Raw genomic sequence first — 17,414 nt, forward strand, 5'->3', positions numbered from 1 at the left:
AACCTTTCTCTGTAACTGAGTTTCTCAAGTCCGGGCAACATCCTTGTAAACCTTCTCTGCACTCTTTCAACCTTATTTATATCCTTCCTGTAATTTGGTGACCAAACTGAACATAATACTCCAGATTCGGCCTCACCAATGCCTTATACAACCTCATCATAACATTCCAGCTCTTATACTCAATACTTTGATTAATAAAGGCCAATGTACCAAAAGCTCTCTTTACGACCCTATCTACCTGTGACGTCACTTTTAGGGAATTTTGTATCTGTATTCCCAGATCCCTCTGTTCCACTGCACTCCTCAGTGCCTTACTATTAACCCTGTATGTTCTACCTTGGTTTGTCCTTCCAACGTGCAATACCTCACACTTGTCTGTATTAAACTCCATCTGCCATTTTTCAGCCCATTTTTCCAGCTGGTCCAAGTCCCTCTGCAGGCTCTGAAAAACCTTCCTCACTGTCTACTACACCTCCAATCTTTGTATCATCAGCAAATTTGCTAATCCAATTTACCACATTATCATCCAGACCATTGATATAGATGACAAATAACAATGGACCCAGCACTGATCCCTGTGGCACACCACAAGTCACAGGCCTCCACTTGGAGAAGCAATTCTCTACGACCACTCTTTGGCTTCTTCCATTGAGCCAATGTCTAATCCAATTTACCACCTCTCCATGTATACCTAGCAACTGAATTTTCCTAACTAACCTCCCATGCGGGACCTTGTCAAAGGCCTTACTGAAGTCCATGTAGACAATATCCACTGCCTTCCCTTCATCAACTTTCCTGGTAACCTCCTCGAAAAACTCCAATAGATTGGTCAGACATGACCTACCACGCACAAAGCCATGTTGACTCTCCCTAATAAATCCCTGTCTATCCAAATGCTTGTAAGTTCTGTCTCTTAGTACTCCCTCCAATAGCTTACCTACTACCGACGTTAAACTTACTGGCCTATAATTTCCCGGATTACTTTTCGATCCTTTTTTAAACAACAGAATAACATGAGCCACTCTCCAATCCTCCGGCACCTCACCTGTAGACAGCGACATTTTAAATATTTCTGCCAGGGCCCCTGCAATTTCAACGCTAGTCTTCTTCAAGGTCCGAGGGAATACCCTGTCAGGTCCCGTACAGCTTGGCACCACTGTCGTCGCAGGGCAACATGTGGTTAAGTGCCTTGATCAAGGACACACACGCTGCCTCAGCCAAGGCTTGAACTAGCGACCTGGTCATCCACTGTGACTAGTCCCATCCCCAGTCGTCTCGACTCTTGTCTTGCCAGCGGATCCAGATGGGAATTGGGAAGAGAGAGTGAGGCTGACGCTGCGCAACTCTCCCTCACCTAAATCCAAATCAAGCGCCAGTCTCGACACCATCATCATCATCATCATCACCCTCAACCTTTGAAGTCCTGTGGCGATGGGCAAGCAATGAAGCGCAGGTGTGGATACACTGGGAGTTGTAGTCACGGACCTGCACGCAGGCGGATCAGGTCTAATGGTCGCTTTTCGCTGACCGAAGCAGCAGTGAAACTCAGCATCTACCTGGGAAACTGAGCAGCCCTCTTTAGGAATGCACTGCTCACCTCTGTAGTACGAGGAAGGGGCTAGAAAAGGTGCCCTAAACATTGCCTGCTTCATTACACCCTGGCCAGTTTACTGCGGCTGACGGGGATCCTATCTTGACGGTCGAACAAACACAACAAAACGCAAGGTAACACTGCTCACCATTGGCACTTGGAACGTGCACACGCTATTGGACAACCCTACAGCAAACAGACCAGAGAGAAGAGCAGCCTTAGTTGCCAGAGAGCTTGCAAGATACAGCATTGACATTGCAGCCCTGAGTGAGACTCATCTTGCCAACGAAGGTTAGCTGACTGAAACTGGAGGTGGATACACCTTTTTCTGGAGCAGTCATGGAAGCAATGAGTGTCGTGATGCTGGAGTTGGATTCACTGTCAGAAGTCACCATGCTCGGAAACTTGCCAGTCTCCCCAAGGGTGTGAACGACCAGCACATGACACTACAGTTTCCGATACAGAATAGAAGTCAAGCCATCGTGATCAGCACCTATGCCCCCACAATGACCAACCCGGGGAAGACGAAAGACAGGTTCTTTGAAGAACTAAACACCCTACTATCAGCAGTGAGCAGCACCGACAAGCTGATCTTGCTCGGTGACTTCCATGCAAGAGTAGGGTGCGACTCTGCAGCCTGGCAGGGAGTCGTTGGGAGACATAGAGTGGGCAAATATCACAGTAACGACCTACTCTTACTGAAGACCTGTGCAGCACACGACCTGCTTATCACCAACACAACTTTCCGCCTGCCTACCCGTAACAAGACCTCCTGGATGCACCCCCGCCCTAAGCATTGACATCTTATTGACTATGTCATTGTGAGCAGAAAAGTCAGGCAGGATGTCAGAGTGACCAAGGCCATGTGTGGCACTGACTGCTGGACAGATCACAGGCTCATTGTCTCCAAAATGAAGCTCCGTATCAGACCCAAGAGGTGACCACAAGGAAGCAAGGCTATGAAAAGAATCAACATGGTCAGGCTGAAGAACCCCAGCATAGTTTAGCACTGGCTGAAGATTTAGAAACCAAACTTGCTGACCTACACCTTGCAGGCAGTGCTGTGGACCACTGGGATCGCTTCATCTGCACTGAAGATGCTAGGGCTCTCTACCCGCAAGCAGCTTGACTGGTTCGATGAGAATGATGAGGAGATACAGGCTCCACTTGTTGAAAAGCACAGCCTTCATCGTGGCCATCAGAATGACCCATCATCAGCTGCCAAGAAAAACGCCTTTACCAGTGCTCGCAGGACGGTCCAGAATAAACTGCGTAAAATGCAAGATGCCTGGCTGAGCGCCAAGGCAGATGAAATACTGGGATACGCTGACAGAAACGACTTGAAACGATTCTATGAAGCCCTCAACACTCTCTACAGACCTCAGTCTCTCGGGAGCTCCCCCTCCTGAGCATAGATGGTACAACTCTCATTACAGGGAAGGCTCAGATCCTGCAGAGATGGGCTGAACACTTTGAAGCCGTCCTCAACCGACCATCATCTATTAATGATGAGGCGATAGACAAGATTCCCTAGGTCGACATCAACAGCGCTATGGATAACCCACCTGTAGTAGCCAAAGTCACGGAAGCTGTCAGCCAGCTATCCAGTGGCAAAGCCCCAGGGGCGGACACCATACCTGCAGAGATCTACAAAGCCAGTGGTCCTGTACTTATAGAGAAGCTCACCGAGTTATTCCAGTCTTTTTGGAAGCAAGGATCCATTCCTCAGGAACTTAAAGATGCATCCATCGTACACATCTACAAGAGGAAGGGCAATCGACAAGTATGCGACAACCACTGAGGAATCTTGCTGCTCTCTTTTGCAGGAAAAACCCTTGCTAGAGTCCTGCTAAATCGTCCAGTCACTCATCTGGAGCTGGGCCTGCTGCCAGAGTCAGAGTGCGGCTTTCGCAAAGGTCGTGGGATGATTGACATGATTTTTGCCGCGCGCCAACTTCAGGAGAAGTGTCAGGAGCAGAATCGCGAACTCTACTCAACTTTTGTTGGCCTCACGAAAGCCTTCGACACTGTCTGCTGACAAGGCCTGTGGGGGATCATGTCAAAGTTCGGCTGCCCCGCCAAATTCATTCAGATGGTATGCCAGTTCCATGAAGGCATGACATCCAGAGTGCTGGACAGCGGAGAATCCTCTGAGGCGTTCCCAGTCACCAGTGGCATCAAACAGGGCTGTGTGCTCGCACCCACACTGTTCAGCATGATGTTTACTGCCATGCTGAATGATGCCTTCCAGGACAGTGATGCTGGAATCAGCCTCAAGTACAGCGTGTATGGGAAACTCTTCAACCTGAGGAGCCTCTAAGCTATCACCAAAGTGAAGGAGACCATTTTGAGAGACTTCCTCTTTGCTGATGACTGCAGCCTGTATGCTGGCTCAGAGCCAGAGATGCAAGTCAATATGGACAAATTCTCCACGGCTTGTGACAACTTTGGACTCACCATCAACATCAAAAGACCAAAGTCGTGCACCAGCCTGCTCCTCCTGCACCGTACACAGAACCCAAAATCACAATCAAAGGACAGAAACTACAGGCAGTGGACCAGTTTGCTTACCTTGGCAGCATCCTCTCCCGAGCAGTGACTATTGATACAGAAGTTAACTGCAGAATAGCAAAGGCAAGTTCTGCTTTCAGTAGACTGTGCTCCACTGTATGGGAACGTTGGGAAATCAGTCCAGCAACAAAACTGAAGGTCTACAGAGTCGTGGTACTCACTACCCTCCTGTATGCCTGTGAAACATGGACTGTGTATCGAAGGCATGCAAGACAGCTCTACCATTTCCACATGACTTGTCTTCGCAGAACATGTGTCAGGACATTCCGTGCCAGAATTGGCCTGACCAGTCATCTTCAGACACACCGCATACAGTCTCAAAGTGACTAATGGTGTCGAGGTCTTCATCGATGACGGTGGACGAACCACCGACTCAACCTGCAAGTGTTAAACCCATACCAACCTTCCCCTGTTGCTCAACAGTACACACTAACAACTAAAGCCCATGACAAGAAGCCAGAATGTATGGATTACATTTCATGTGTTGGCATCCCCTCTCAGCGATAGCACGCACTGATAAATCACCTTCAGTGTGTCATCACATCCTTGAACCAACAGAGGAAAAAATATCTGAAGAACAAGGCCTCAATCCCAGTAAAATGCAAAGCTCTACAAGGCAGCAATGATCTCCTTACCACATGATTTCTTCCAAGACTTGGACTATTTACAGTTTGCACATCAAATCTCTTGAATTGTACCACTAATGTTCTCTCTACAAAATACACCAGCAGGATCAGAAACATCTGTTTTCTTCCAGCTTTGAGTGGTTCCCTGCAGCAATCTGCAATGGACTGGCCACACTATTCACATGCTTGGATCACAAACATTCTTTCTACTCACACTCCATTACAGCCAAGGGTTTTTAGATTGACTATCAACTTTCCCAAGGTTGTTTTCAAAGTTAGAATATTTGACATTCCCACTGACTTACAGCAGTCCCTAACCTATAACTGCTTAAAAAGATAATACAGCATCTGGAGTACCACTGAGATCCCCAAGTCTCTTCATGACAACACATGGGAGCCTCCTGGACACTGAATAAGGAATCCACCAATTTCCATGTTATCCACTCAATCTCCTCCTGCTGACCTGTGTCAAGGTCTGCAGGTCCCATATTAGGCTTCACAGCTCTATCAGAACTCAAAGACTAGAGTAGAAGAAACAGGTGCTTGATGCAAGGGTCTGCCTAAGAAGAAGCACTAGGAAGTAGGTTCATAAGTGAAATATGCTGTATTTTCACAATTTTTTTTGTCTTTTTCCCTTAACTATCCAAAATGCTTTGGGAATATTAAAATATTCATATATCTGTCCTATTACATTTCTCTACATTCCTTTATATGTCTAGGAAGCTTACATTCGCAATCACTTAATGGTGTGTAACTGTTGTCAGTAATGCAATGTTAACCTTATTATTAATTTCTAGTTGGAGGAATGAAGTGTCCAAGCTTTTCCAGTATCAACCAAGACAAATATAATATTATTCAAATGAACTGTTTTCCAAATGAGACCTTAAACTAATGCTCGACCTGCTCTCTAAGGTAAACATGAAAAATCCCACCACTCTGAAACAAGCAAAGAGTTTTCCCGGTCCCATACCAAATTTAATCCATCAACCAAAACTAGTCATTTACCTCATTCTTGTTTGTACAACATAATTGCAGTTTATTTGTTGTCATATTTCCTCATATTACTATAGCAACTATTCTTCACATCCACTTCATTATCTGTGAAATGCTGTGAGGCATCTTAAGCTCCTGAAAAATGTTAAATAAATGCTCCTTCTTTTAAACAAAGTCTGAAGTCTCATGACCCTTTAAATCCATAAAATTCAGGAAAGCCAGTATAAAACTGTAAAGAAATAGGTACAACTCTGAGATGCTATTCTTAGCTAAAGTATATAACTAAACTATTTCAAAACCATTGCTTCAAGGCAGCTGAATATATTAAATGCATTTAAGTGCTTCTGATTTAATGATTTTGCTTAGCTTTCTGGAATCATAATTCGGAGTTCAGCTGACTGCTCGATGAAAACTGAACCCTAGATGTCACATGACAATCATACAGAAAGTAGTTACAATAGGAACGCAGTGGAACATAAACTTAGCGTGACTTAAGCTGCAATTCTATCTGACGTTCTTTCAACTGCATTATGATGAAAAACTGAAGAAAAGCAACACTTTATTTTTTGTAAGGAAAAGAGACCTCACTAGTTTAGCATAAATTCCCAGGGGGATCTGCCCTGTCTGGAAAATTTTATTTTTCAAATAACTATTGAATCCATTTTCAATATTTTGTACAGTAGAACTTTAGCCATACAAAAATGCAGTGGAAATAACTCATTTAAAGGGAACCTTCCGTAGATGTATTAGGGATACTCACACCCAGACAGATCCCCTTTTAGTTGTGTAGAAGCTTTTAGTTGTGATGGGAGGAGAAGATGGCAGCATAATGCAGCCTGCAGCGGCCACTCTGGTGGTGATGTCTGCTATTTGTCAAGTAGGGTGTTATGCACAATCCTGATTTGATGGAGACGGATGTGAGAACACAAAGGAACATCTGGAGAAACTTCTGAAATGCCTGCTTTGCTGCTGCTGCTACTGTGTAGTCTGGAATCTCCAGAGGAGAAGGCCCCGAGTCCTTGGCTTTGCTTGTTGCTCGGCGGCCGGGGCAGGGTCGAAGCGCTCGGCAGAGGATGGTGCTCAGAGAGGCTGTATTGGAGGGGCTGGTCAGAGGCTCGCTAAGTTTTCGGACGGACTCAGAGTCAGCTGCAGCTGGGTGCTTCCAATGCATCTGCAAGTTGTTGGCGCCTGGAGGTTCATGGCAGGGAGAGTTTCTCCCTTCTGCCACCTGCGTTAGATGATGAGTCGATCGGGACTTTGAGACTATTTTTTTACCGTGCCCATGGTCTGCTCTTTATCAAATTATGGTATTGCTTTGCATTGTTGTACCTATATGTTATAATTATGTGGTTTTGTCAGTTTTAGTCTCGGTTTGTCCTGTTTTTTTTGTGATATCATTCTGGAGGAACATTATATCATTTTTTAATGCATGCATTTCTAAACGACAATAAACGAGGACTGAGTATGCTGATAATCTAATTTAATCTATTGCATGCACAGTGAAGGATGACCTGTTCATAAGTGGCCCATGCTGTTTGCAAATAAAGGTTTCCCCCACCATCCGAAGGTAGAGCGTTCCCATGAAACGGTTCGTAAGCCGAAATGTCGTAAAGCGAAGAAGCAATTACCATTTATTTATATGGGAAAACTTTGTGAGCGTTCGCAGACCCAAAAATAACCTACCAAATCATGCCAAATAACACATAAAACCTAAAATAACAGTAACATATAGTAAAAGCAAGAATGATATGATAAATACACAGCCTATATAAAGTAGAAATACTTTTCCACAATCATTACTGAACTGTTCTCCATAGCGAAAATCTCACGCAAGCGCTGTTGGCAAGAACACTCTCTCCAGTAACCTTTAAGCTATGAAGCTGCCAAATCATATCAAATAACACCTAAAAATACACAGCCTATATAAAGTAGAAATAATGTATGTATAGTGTAGTATCACTTACGGAATCGGGAAGACAGCGCCGCGCACACTGATGATGGTGTGTTAGACTGAGTCGTTGCAGGCTGAGTGATGCAGTGGCCCCCACCCTCCGGGCCACCAACCGATACCGATCCGTGAAGCATGCAGGGGTCCAGCGGTAGCCGGGAGGTACACAGCATATCTTTAAGAAAAAAACCGAAACAAACATGCTAATTAATTAGATGCCGCCCGTAATTGTCGGCCCAGATCAGTGCCAATTTCCGATTGCGTCGTCTCTGGTCTGGGCCGACAATTACGAGTCGGCGGCACCTAATTAATTAGCATGTTTATTTTGGCTTTTTTCTTAAAGATGTGCTGTGTGCCTCCCGGCTGCCTTTGCATTCTCCCCGAATTGGTATCTGTCCGTGGCCTGGGGGTTGGGGTGGTGGGAAACTGGGGTGTCATCTCGTCGCCTATTTCCATTAGAGCAGGCAGCTCATCTTCTTCTATCTCTGCCCGCCTCGATGTCGAAGGTCGAGGTTCGTCGTTTGCTGCGGCTGATGTGGAAGGCTTGCTTGACTGCTGAGCCTCACGCACTTTTCTATCACACAGTTCTTTAATAAGGACTCAAACCATCCTGCAAATATCTCCTAAACCGACGTACCCTTTCAAAATTAAAGTCGTACTTTATCATTACTCATTCGGTTTCGATTGTTATCCTTTTTTCTTCCAATTGCATCAGCTCTTCATCTGTCAGTTCTTGGTGATGGGACGCCAAAACCTCTTCAACATCATGTTCGTCAGCTTCCACAAGCCAAACTCATGTTGTCCTTACTTTGTTCACCACGATCAAAACGCTTAATTATGTCTAGTTTTACCGTAAGTGTAACACCCTTACGAGCTCTTTCAGACTTTTCCAATACCATAGAACTCATCTTGCAAATGGCTGCTCACAGGCACGTGTTAAAGCAATGCCGTTCCGAATCTGGGGGAGAGTGGCTGCTGGGAGCGCACTGCCTTTTATCGCGCACTGGTTTTTTATCGCGCGCTGAATTTTTTTTCGTAACAGTGAAAACACCTTCTGAAAGTGAAAACAGGGTACTAATGTAGGTCTTTCGTAACAGTGGAGTTTCATAAAGCGAACGTTCGAAAAACGGGGGACACCTGGTAAATACAATGAAAGTGGCATCAAGTTGTCCACAGATTGCCATTTAATGCCACCTGAACCATCCATGTGTAGGCCCAGCAAAATACACAGAGGACACGGAACCCATTTGATGTCTTGTGAGAACAGTACCATCAATGAGCAACTGAGTAAAGTGATTTCTGAATGGTAAAATTAATAAATAATAGTTCCTCAGCATTTTTAAAATGCGTTAAATGCTACAATGCCAATGTTATTTATTAGTGTCAATAAGATAACTTGAACTTATTTCTCTCCCTATTCAAAGATGACTGCCCCATTAAATAGGAAGGAGTTCAACTATATTATGGCACAATTTTGTCAGGTAAATATTATAAATTTTTCAAATTTAGCATTCCCTGGAATTCATGATGTTTTTTCCCCTCCCCTTCAATCAAGTAATGTTCTTCCACTTTCCACACTAAAGCATTATTGAGCAGCAGTCTGAGGGTTCTGCTGTTTCCTTCTGTCCTCTGTATCATCTTTTTCTTGCTACTCTCTACTTTCATCCATTGTTTAACATTCATTGCCATGTGCTTCCCCTGTCCTCAATCCTTCCTACCCTTCACTTTTCACCTTTCAGATCATTCATTCTATCTTGCCTTTTCAGCACGCCACAAGCACTGCCTTCTTTCTTCTACTTTCCAGTCATTCTGCTCCCTGCCTTTACCATGCATTCTGTGTTCTTACCCTCCTCTTGCGATCTGCAACCCTCTGTGTCATGTATGTCTTAGATATTCCCCCCATGACTAATCCATTAGATTGACTCTGCTCGTTAATTTTGTTTATTCTTACAATGGTAGCGCAAAGCTATTACCTCTTGGGCATTCCAGAGTTCAGAGCTCAATCCCGGTGTTATTCTGTAAGGAGCGGCCGTACGTCCTTCTCAAGGAATGCGTGTGTTTTCTCCAGGTCTTCTGGTTTCATCACACAATCCAAAGACCTACAAGGAAGGTTAACTGGTCATTGCAAATTGTCCCGTGATTAGGTTTGGGATAATCAGGTTTGTTGGGGGTTGCTGAGGTAGCATGACTCAAAGGGCCGAAAGTGCCTCCTCCACACTGTATAATTAAATAAATTAATTATAACTTAATTAATTGAGACTGTATATGCTGAAGGCAGGAAATCCAAAAGGTAGCAAGCAGGAAGGGAAATGGAGCAGGTGGGGAGAATGAATTTATGCCGCTCACTGATTTCAATCTGCAGAGATGGAAATCTCAAACACTGGCTTTCTTCTAAATAATCTTTAGTTGACAAATATCATTCTCCCGCTCTACATGAAAGTAGTTGTATGATATAACAATACACGTCTTCCTCTTTCTCACTTTACAACTTTCTCAACATATAATAGTAACATTCAAACTCCTTTTTAAAGAGTAATTGTTCACTAATATTTAATTTTAAACATGTAAGTAATTCATTTTAAGTAACTCTTTCAATTCTCTACTGTGCTTCTCTCACTTGCAAGGCACAATATTGTGATTGCTGAGATACAGCAGTTTTGTAATGTCAATAGCACACAGATTACCATTTGAAAAGACTTCAAATTTAATGCGATCAAGTCAATCTTGCAGTTTACCACCTGCATCTCCCCACCCCAACCCAAGTGAAAGTATTGAGTTTGGAGTTCCACAGCTATGCACCACTTAAATGTGTTCTCGTCACTTCAGTGAGTTTGTGCAGTTGTTTTATCTAAGAAAGAAAACATAAATATCCGTTCTGCTATTGAATAAAAAATAATACAAGATTTGACATAAATGTACGCTGTTAATAATTTAGTAAAATAGTATCTACACAAAGACAATATGAATTTCATGACAGATAATACCTATTTCCATACTTATTTTGGCCTTGTGAAAAGTCTATCTCACAGTTCAGAGATAATTGAATATAAGCTCAATAGAGTATATAGGCAATCGTTCAGGCTTTTATTTTGAAATATAGTCCTGCCGATTTTTAGTCTGGTTGCGCTGCCGACTTTAAATTTGAAATTGAGTTGGCCCACACGAGGATAGCAGCCATTTTGTGATGGTGTCAAGGATATAATACTTGGTGTGAAAAGGCAAAAGAGAAGACCGGTTTGATTTAAATAATTATGCAGGGGTTGTCATTATTGATGATCACCCAGCTGTAGCTGTGCAGGAGCAACAGTCTGTGTCAACTGTGAATGATGGTTTTACAGAAGTTAGCTCAAAAAGGCACCATCATTTGCTTGAAGAATAGCACAGAAAGAACAAGCAAACCTTGCATGCACCTGGGGAAAGCTCAGAACGAGAAAAACTAGACATCTTCATTTAAGATTACCCATTGTTTTATTAAAAAGCATGCAAATTTGAGCAGCTCAGAAAGGAACCCCATAACTTTCCTGGCAAGCACCATGATGTTCATATGCCATTATCATGAACAGGGACAGCATGAAAGATGCACAATCACAGAAGGGTTTTCAAAGTGGAGTTCAAGGTGACAAAGCAATGGTCAAGCAAAAAGTTCTTCAGTTCTGTAGCTGACACTGTTGCCCTGAAAAAGTAGGACTCAACTTTCTAACCTGTTTCATTAACTGTTTGTGACACCTTTATAAATGCCAGGTGGGGATTGTTCAGAATTGTAGTTTGAAATATAGCCCTGTCGACCATTTATTCTGGTTGCACTGTTGACTTTAAATTTGAAATACAGTTAGACCATTTGAGGAGAGCAACCATTTTGTTTCAGCGGATTTTTCCAGTCAGAGTGAAGCAGGTTTACACAATCCTGCGTTGATTTTTCTTTTTTCCACCATTGTAAATCATCACCTATGAATTTTGGCTGAGCTCATAAAGGAGAATGCTATCTGCACAATATTTTATGTTAATACATAAAGGTTTATTTTCAATTGTTTGACCAGCCTTGGTAGTTTAACAAATGTTTACATGATATTAATTTTCTCACATACCTTACTTCTCAATTTCTCACTATTGTAAATCATCACCTATGAATTTTGGCTGAGTTCATAAAGGAGAATGCTATCTGCACAATATTTTATGTTAATACGTGAAGGTTTATTTCCGATTGTTTGACCAGCCTTGGTAGTTTAATAAATGTTTACATGATATTAATTTTCTCGCATACCTTACTTCTCAATTTTGGATATTTTACATGTAAATCGACCTTCACATATTCCTAATTTCTTATGAATATATGATTAAATCATCCTAAGTTTGTTGCATTAAGTATTAACGGTATTCTTCTAGTTAGTTCTCAGTTTTACTCTTACTGAATTGTATATGTGCATGTTGCCCAAACAAAGCACCCGGAGCTTGCACGCTATATCCTGACTCGTGTGTTCAGTTGATTGGGGTTTGGCTTATTGCTGAATTGTGTACTTCCTACTTCACACAAGGAGAGTAGCACAATAATACAATTCTAATAATGGCAAATGGAGGAAAATGCCTGCCACAAGCTGATCCAAGTCATCTTGCTAACCAGTGAGTCAAATCTCTCCAGCCATTTTTCTGCTTCATTTGCAGAACATCCTGCAGAGTATTTTCCAAAAAGGTGGTAATAGTCTAGATAATAGCCATTATTTTCTTCAAGTTGCACAGGAAGCTAACAGCATCTGCTGCTGACAACCTTAGGAGTTCTGTTGGTGATAGATTTAGAGAAAAGAAAAGCAGGACTTCCACATCAAGCTCGCCCCATCCAGAAAGGCATACTTCTTGAATTATTTAACCATCTCCCAGCCACTTAGTCTCCAGGCAGAGTCCAAAGGGAAGGGAACATTTCTCAAACTACTTCTCAGAAATGCCTCCCCGAATGTTGAATGCAATCACATGGTAGGTCATTTCAATAATTAACAATCTCAACCAGCTGTCACTTATTTTCTATATTTGGAAAAGATTGCTATTCACAGGAACTCATGCAGTTATTTCTTGAAGACAGCAATGGGCCTGTACTTCATATTGTACTAATAGCTGGTTGTAGCATCCATGGTGTTTTCTTTTCTTTGCTCAGTGGGCTTCGGGTACCCGAGTCTCTGCGTTGTCCTCTCTGTTTGTCTGTGGTATGAATATGAACGCAAGCTGCTTGCTAAATCTAGCTCAAATATGCAGCTCTTGTTCAAGGACAAAATCAGTCAAATGATGGGATGTGCTCACACAGAAAATGAGTTGACGTTCCTAAGGCTCAAGTTCACCTCAGATTCTCGCAAAACTGTAGTCCAGTCCCATGTGTATAGATTGCAAATACTGAATCCAAGGAAATTAATTCCCCACGCTGCAAATAATCACCAGTTCAAAAGCAAACTACAGAGGAAGCAGTCTTTTCAGAATTTTCTGTTTCATATTAACAATCACAAGATAAATTCTCAGCTGATTATAATGTTTTAATATGGTTTCACCTTGGTCTCTGGCTACTATTTCTGTTAATGCTATGGGGCTCAAGCTGAGGCTGATAAAGACTAGTAGGCAAAGCAAAAGGATATTACTTATATTTCATCTGTTTACAGTCTGAGTTGTGGCAGACAAGAAACATCTATATTTCAGTAACAAGAAAATTTCAATATAAAAAAGTCATACAGGGGGAAAAATAATTGATTGGAAGGAAAGGAGGGCTTGAGTTATAAAGAGAAATTGATTGAGCTGGATTCTTTTCCTGGGAGCCACAGAGGCTGGGTGGGGACATGATAGTAATATAAACATTATGAAAAGCTTATAGACCCATGGCTAAAACTGGAGGTCACAAGTTTAAAGAGATTTAGAAGCATGTTTAAAATAGATGTGAGTAGTAATTTTCATACCAAGAAAAATTGGCACCTGGAGTAAGCTATCAGAAGAAAAGTTATGAAGGAGGAACATTAACAACATTCAAGAAGCATGTGAACAAGAACTTGAATGAGCAAGACAAAGAGGGAAATGCAATTAGCGCAGCCTAGTAGGATTAGTACAGATAGGCATGATGTTTGACATAGATGTAGTTGGTTATTTCTATACTGTACAAATCCATGACTCAGTGAATGATGTCTTGCACAAAGGAAGATAATTGTGGTTGATGGAAGTCAATCATCCCACCTCAGGAAATTACTGAGAAACTCAGGTCCTTGACGTAGGCCCGATCATTTTCAGGTGCTTTATTAATAACCTTCCTTCCATTGTAAGGTCAGAGTACAGATGTTTGCTGATGGGTATACAATGAGTTCCATTCACAACTGACACAAGTGAATGATTGATACAGAACAAGACGTTGTAGAATTCCATACTGAGACCAGAAGGCTGAAATATGCTCACACGGAAAATCAGTTGATGTTCCTCAGGCTCAAGTTCCTTCTCTGTAGTGCAGTGGAGAGTTAAAACAGCAAACAATGGAAAGTTAAAGGTCTCCCTTGCAGATTGAATGCAGGTGCTCTGCAAAATGATCACCAGGTTTGTGTTTGTTTTCTCCAGTTTAGAGGATGAAAGCCATATGCAGTATTCAAGACTAAAAGAAGTGCAAGTAAATTTTGCTTCACTGGAAAGATTGTTAAGGTGGGTAGAAGCTTACAGTGCTTCTATAGTTGCAAGGGGAAGTACTGTAGGAAATGAAGTGGTCGGTTCCATTGAATGTGGAGACTGGTTGGGTAGAAGGTGAGGACCATGGAACCCTACCTTTGTTCTGCTCTAGCGGAGAGTGGCTCAGGGCAGAGGTACGGGCACAGGAAATGGACGCGATGCAGGCAGAGGCTTTGTTAACAACGGTACAGGAGAATATGTGTTCTGGAAGAAGCATTCAAAAATTCAATTCCACAATATCTGCCATCTTCAGAGAATTCCCACCACTAGATACATTTTCCTCTCTCCTCCTCTTTAAACATTTTAAAGGGGCTGTTCCTTTTATTACTTCCTAGTCATTTTTTCCATTCATTCCATCATCTTGATTTGCCAATATGTCACTGCTGGGTGTTAATCATTGAACTTTCTCCAAAAATCGTGATGGAAATACTTCCACAGAAGGAGTCCTGGTTCAAGAAGGAGGCTCAGAAACACCTCAAATGCAGTTAGGGATGGGCAATACATGTTGGTCTTGTGTCCTGAAGTCCAATCCCTTTTATTTCAACAATGTAACAAAATTTGATGAAAGAACTCCACAAATAAGCTGTTAACTCTTTGATTCAGGACCCTTTATCTGTACTAGGGGCTCCAGATGAACGACGTCAACCTGAAACATTGCCTATCGCCCTCCCCTCCAGCACAGATGCTGCCTGGCCTGAGAAGTTCCTCTAGCATCTTGCTTTTTGTTCCAGATTCCAGCATTAGCAGCTTCTCATGTCTCCACAAATGAGCTGTTTTCCGAACAAATATCAGAGAGTTATAGAGAAGTACAGAACAGAGTCAGGCCCTTTGGCCCATCTAGTCCATGCCAAAACCATTTAAACTGTCTATTCCCAATGACCCGCACCAGGACCATAGCCCTCCATATCCATGTACCTATCCAAACTTCCCTTAAATGTTGAAATCAAGCCTTCATGGACCACTTGGGTTAGCAGCTCATTGCACAATCTCACAAACTTCTGATTAAAGAAGATTCCCCTAATGTTCCCCTTAAGCTTTTCACCTTTCACCCTCAACCCAATACCTCTGGTTGTAGTCCCACCCAACCTCAGTGGAAAAGTCCTGCTTGCATTTACCCTATCGATACCCCTCATAATTTTGCATACCTCTATCAAATCTCCCCTCAATCTTCTACATCCTAGTACACGGTCCCAACCTATAATCTTTCCTTATAACTCAGGTCCTTCAGACCCGGCAACATCCTTGTAAATTTTCTCTGCGCTCTTTCAACCTTTCTTACATCTTTCCTGTAGGTGGGCAACCAACACTGCACATACTACTCCAAATTAGGCCTTACCAACATCTCATGCAACTTCAACATAATATCCCATCTTCTGTAAGCAATGCATTGACTTATGAAGGCCATTGTACCAAAAGCTTTGTTTATGACCCTATCTATCCATGATGCCACTTTCAATGAATTATGTATCTGTGTTCCCAGATCCCATTGAATGTAGAGAACCAGAATGTGGACATCTGGCAAATACTTAAAATATGAAAGATAAATTTGAATGGACTGAATGTATTAAATGTTGTATATCCTCTATTGTTTCACCATAAATATCCTAACACCATTGAGCGCTTTAGTTACATTGAGAGATCAAGATGTTAGAAATTCTGCTCAGTTAGTATTTACTGTGATTTATTCCCTAACAAATTGGATTTTCTTCAGCGTTTGTGTTTTCTCATATTTTAACGTATTAATGGAAAACAGGAAATCAGAGTCCCCTTTTTACTCCTTTTGAGAACTTAGCAGATTCAGGCCAAATGGGTAGTCAGATGGGAGACAATCAGGTGCAGTAGCTTTAGGATTGTTGCCTCGGACAACTAATTATTCAACCAGCAGAATGTTCAGCAAGAACACGGCGTGCTATAAAACAAACGGTGCTGGTTTTACTTCTAACCTATGTTTGAAATTTTCCAGCATTTCTGGGCTTGGGAAACTGGAATGAATGATTTGATGCAATTTGCTGTTATGGTGGTTCTGTGTGCTGAATGGGAGAAGCAATAACACCCAAATTGGATTGCCTTAGTCCAACTAATTTGCCCATCACTTAATGGGCTAAAGCACAATTGGCTTGGTCTCTCTGAAAATTTCTATAATTTTTCCACTCTTGCTCATAAAATCAGTTCATATGTTCAGATATTCTAATTGTTGAAATAATACTGGTGAATAAATATTTATAACATAGAATTAGCTTCATGACAACCAGCTTGGAATTAGAGGATAAGTTATTCCCAATGATAGTTTTAGGCATTCTCATGTTCGATTTTATTTGTATCAAATAAGCAAAATAAAAATTGAATAAGTGTGAAAGAATGATTTTTATTTTAACTGACAGATTTCCATGGTAAAGGAGACAAATATCCAAATCTTTATGTTTAAGAGAAAAACCTTTATATAATAATAATTTCTCTTAGACTGTTTGTTATATCTGTCATAGCCGAAGACATATCCTAGAGCTAATACAGGATGTGACCCCAGTGTACTATGTCACAATGTGGTGAAATCAAATCTTCATTGAAGTAGAATAGATGAGTAATTATAGCCTGGGATGAAAGATTCACAACTCGACTGTCCGCATTTGTTTTTGCCCCAAGCAATTAACTTACCCTTACACAGAATGTGTGTGTGCATTCGTGCGTGTGTTTGTGTAAATTTTATGTCACATTTGAAACATTTGTAAGAAAAGCAAATCTCAGCTGAAAACGTGCTTGAGGTCAAATTCCATCCATAGTGTTCTTTCTCGGGTTGACTTATCTTGGGTTAATTAAGCCAGCACAGCTTTATTATCAACTGATGTGCAGTTCCTTCTATTTTAAACACATTTTCTTTACAGTGACTGCGCTTCAATAATAGTAACAATTTCTTGAGGCAGAAATATATTATGGGCTTAAAATATCTTTGCCTGTTACAACAAAGAATTGAATAATGTTTTTGTAATGACCTGCTGAGTTCCTCCAGCATTCT

This window comes from Mobula birostris, chromosome 7, assembly GCF_030028105.1.
Source record: "Mobula birostris isolate sMobBir1 chromosome 7, sMobBir1.hap1, whole genome shotgun sequence".
NCBI classification, from domain to species: Eukaryota; Metazoa; Chordata; class Chondrichthyes; order Myliobatiformes; family Myliobatidae; genus Mobula; species Mobula birostris.